Source organism: Ursus americanus, chromosome 20 (genome assembly GCF_024610735.1).
Source record: "Ursus americanus isolate L20-20 chromosome 20, mUrsAme1.1.p, whole genome shotgun sequence".
NCBI lineage: Eukaryota > Metazoa > Chordata > Mammalia > Carnivora > Ursidae > Ursus > Ursus americanus.
In genome coordinates, this window is record NC_142146.1 from 37,832,417 (window position 1) to 37,837,265 (window position 4,849).

A 4,849-nucleotide genomic window follows, 5' to 3' on the forward strand; every position below is an offset into this window, starting at 1 on the left:
GACAGACCTGCACTTGGCCCCATGGCATACTGGAACGGACGGTGCGCACCTCTTCTTAACTCCACTTTCAGCCTCACCTGACCTCACCTTGGTAGCTTGAATTAGGCCACCGTGGGTAGATCTGCAACCCAAAAAACAGCAAATCCTACAATTCAGGGTTTGTTTTCCTAGAGAGCGGGTTGTTAAGCATTTACCAGCACTTCACTGACTTGCCCCTGAAATAAACTGTGGTTGGTTAGTTGTGACTCTGTCCAGAATCTGGCAAGGTCTACCCCAAGATTGGTTCCATTTTTAGGAGGTAGACAAGGTTGTAGGGGAGAAACCAACTAGAGTCACAAGGCACAGCCCATGGAAGATATTCACCAGACAGAAAGGCTAAGAAATGCTGGGGAAAGCTGGATACAAAGCTACCAATATCTAAAAGATGAGAGTAAGAGAACATGAAAGCCAGGGGCAAGCGCCAGAAACAGAACAACCACCAAAAAAGAAACAAATACAGAGATAGGAAAATGGACTGAGTGGTCTCTAAACTCACTCCAGAAATTTTACATAATGTCCTGATAGCTTGAATCATCACTCCACAGTGGGGGTTCATTAAAAGTGTGATGAAGCTCATGTTGGCATCCGATTCATTTGATTAAAATTACTTCACATTAGTGGGATCTGCCACCTCTTCCATATGCACTGATTTAAAGCAAACATGATTCATTTACCTGCAAAAATATAAAACAGAGAGAGTTACAAGTGCCCCCCATAGGCTCTTGAGAAAGACTTCCTTCTAATGAGAATTCTATCCTTCAGGCATAAACACCACCCCAAGCACCTGCCACAAACCTAAGCCATAGACCACCCCCCCAAAACCTGCAATTATGAGCTGCTGGGCTACTGAACATCACTGAGAAAACATTAGTATTCCCTCCTGCCCTGAAGTTCCCCCTTCTAAAAGTTCTGAGATTGGACGATCAGGTATTGGAGTGTGTGGTAGGCTGAATAATGGCCCCAAAAGATATTCATGTCCTAATTCCCTATAAATGCCATATGGCAAAAGGGACGTTGTAGATGTGATCAATTTAAGGACCTTGAAATAAGGAGATGATCCTTCATGAATAATCACAACTCTCCTTCTAAGAGGAGGAATTGGTCAGAGAAAACTGCGATGCAGAGAAGCTGATGCCACTGGTGGAGTCATGCACACAGAAGGAAAGGGAAAGGGCCACAAGCTGAGGAATAAAGGAAGTCACCAGAGACTAAATAAAGCAAGGAAATGGATTCTCCCCAGATCCTTGAGAAGGAACCAGCCCACAATCAATACCTTGACTTTTAGCCCAGTGAAACTTTTGGATTTGGGATTTCTGGCCTCCAGAACTATAAGAGAATAAATTTGTGTTATTAATTTTGTGGTAATTTATCACAGCAGCCATAGGAAACTAATACAGGGTATAACATATTTTTCCAGCCTTGGAATTAAAGAATTTTCTGAGGGCTTAAGAGAGGTAGGAAAACACAAGGTTAAATTATTCTACAAAAGGATAACTATGAATTTTACTAATGAGTAGACTATGTTCCCTGTTCTCCATACCTGACCTTGACCCTGCCCCAGGCCTTCTACCTTTTAGGCCTTTTTAGAGGAAAGACATGAGCGGAAGGAGAAAGGAGTTATATGTCAGCCTACCCCAAACCATCTCTCCTTCCTTGCATGCAGATGCCAAATATTTCTGAGGGAAGCTACCTGCCCTTACCTAGAGGATGAATTCTGATCCGTCTTTTTGCCAGTAATTGGTCTAGGCATGGTCATGTGACCTCACCCTGGCCAATGAGCGTAAACAGCTGCTTGTTGGACTGTTTTTAGATGGATTTTTTGGCCTAATTAAGAGAGCCACGTGAAAGCAAGCCATTTTGACCCCTTCCTTTTTTTATGCTTGTCGTCTTATAAGAGGATAATGATGCCTTGCCCTGGGGCAGCCATCTGCGATCATAGGCTTGAAAGCAAGAGCTAACACACAAGGGGGCAGAGATGCAAGATGGAAGGACCTGGGTTCTTGATGACATCACTGAGCTGTCACACCTACTGAGTGACCTTCCTTCTTTCAGACTTCTTAAGATCGTAGCCTTGGGATGCCTGGGTGGCTCAGTCAGTTGGGCGCCTGCCTTTGGCTCAGGTCATGATCCCGGAGTCCTGAGAGTAAGAGAACATGAAAGCCTTGCTCGGCAGGGAGCCTGCTTCTCCCTCTGCCTGCTGTTGCCCCTGCTTGTGCTCACTCTCTCTCTCTCTCTCTGACAAACAAATGAGTAAAATCTTAAAAGAAAAAAAAGGGGGGGGGGAATCCTTAAAAAAAAAAATCATAGCCTCTTTAGAGTTTAGATTCGCACTGACAGTTGAGTTTCTGATTACTTGCTGCCAAACATGTTTAAAGATTAGAAGAGGGAAGGAAAGAAGAAAGAAGGGAAGGCAGAGGAATGCGTGTTAACCTTTGCAGAAGTGAGTTGTCAAGTCTACAGTAGGCTGCTGCCAGAACCCCAAAAGTGAGAGTCCCCAAAGTGGCCTGGAGGACTTCCTGTGGGGTCGGGGGCACCCAACACACCTTTGGCTAGTCAAGCTGCATCTGTGCACTGCCTGCTTGCCACAAATCCCTTCTCAAACCCTGGGGCCAGTTATCCAAGCGACAGACAGTGTTACTTAGGGCACCAGCACCAAAACCATGAGAAAAACATGTGATGATAGCCAGAGTAGTCATAGGAAAAATTAATTTTTTTTAACTTTCTTACCCTAATCCAGAAATTGATGTGATTTGGACTTGGATTGCATATGGTAAGAGGCGCGATGTTTTTGGTGCTCCAACTCTCAAACAACGAAATCACAGAGTGATGCATTGTACCAGCCCTAGGGCCAGGCTGCTTCGGTTTGAATCCTAGTTCTGTTACTCACTGGTTGTATGACCAGGGGCAAGTTGCTTGGGTATTTTTGGTCTCAATTTCCCTATCTCTAAAAAGGTAATGATGCTAGTAATAGCACCTACCTCCTAGGGTTATGAGGCTTAAATTCGTATTAACATATAACATTTAGACAGTGCCTGGCGCAGAGCAGATGCTGTATGTTTATAAATTGCTGCTGTTATGATTATTGTTACTGTTAGAACCTCTAAATATCTCAGCATGGTCCCCTTGGTCACAGGGAAATGACTGGACGCAAGGTCCATCAGAGCCTCCCCCTGGTTGTATGACTGAGACCTATGGAACCTCTCCCTCCCTTGCTGAGAGGCTGTGAGTAAATGTGCCTGGGACTCAGGTCAGTAGCATGACAGTAACAAGCCCGAGGCCCTAGGGACGCTCTGCATCCATCAGCCACCTTCACCTCTCCCTGCACTCCAGTGGGATCACAAGAACCAGCTGTTCCCCACATTCACTTGTCAGAGGTGGGTTTCTGACACTTGCACCAGAAGCTAGTCTTGACTGAGATCTCAGTTTGCCTGATGAAGAGCTGGCCTAGGTCTGTGCAGAATTGCTCTTACTTGCTCCTGATACGATTAAAAATGGCAATGCTCTGGACCACTATGAATATTGAACTAATTTTCTTATTATTTGGCCTGTAGTTGGAATGAAATGAAAAATAATTCCTTTTATACAGTCTTGAAAAAAATTTTAAGTAGTTTTTTCCTATTAAATACAGAAGATGAAACAAAATTGGTCATAAGCTAATAATTGCTGAAGTTGATGGGCACATGGCCATGGGGGGCATGGGGGTGGAGTAGGTATCACAATTCTTTCTCTTTTTATGTTTTAATTTCTCCAAAACAAACAGTTCAGAAAAAAGCACATGTTCATTGTATAAATTTGGTTAAAAAAAAAAAAAGGAAAATACCAATCAGTATCTTGAGATTAGCACTATTCATATTTTGGTGGATAGATTTAGTGAACTGGTAATAGATTTGGTTCATTTGATGGATTTTTGGTGGATCTATCTATCTATCTACATCTATATCGGTTTTTAACCTTCTGGGGTCATAATGTATATATTATTTGATAATCTGTTTTTTCATTAACAATATATTGTAAGCATCTTGCCATGTCAAAAAAAATTCCTTGTTAATCATATTTAGAACTGCATTTCATTACATAGATGCACCGTAATTTGTCTACCCAATCCCAAACTTCTAGGAGTTTATACTGTTTTTATTATCAGTATTTTCCAGTTTTTCCTTATTACAAATAATCCTGTAATGAATATCCTTGTGGCTATCTTGCAGCATCCTTTATTATTTATCATTGTCCTAGCATAAACTCCTAGAAGTGGAATGTTGAGGTATAAATACTTTTAAGGCTTTTAATAAATATTGCCAGATGACCTCCAGAAAGGTTATACTGGGTTGTACTCCCAGGAGCCCCGGGTTGCGATCTTCTGATAAGATAATAGAAGACAAGCCGCACCAGAGGTGGGTGGGCGCTACCCCCTCAGCCCATCTTTGCTGGGTTGCCTTGTGTCAATGACAGGTACGTACTACTTGTAGGCCTCAATATTTCCATTAGGAAAATGCAAACAATGTAATTCCAGGCTTTTAAGGTTAGTTTGGACCTTATCTGGACCACTCCCTCATTTTACAGATAGGAAAATTCAGCCCCAAGATTGCACAGCTAATTAAAAACTTTCTGGAATTTCTGTAGCACAGAAGAGCTATTGTGATGTTGTAGCCCTGATGACAATAATAGCTAACATCTGTTGAGCACTTACTCTGCTTTCCATGAATTAATCATTTGATCCCTCCCCAGCCCCACGGTGTTGGTACCATTATATGCCCATGCTACATTTAAGTTGAGGGGGCACTAAGAGGGGAAGTAACTAGACAAAGGATGT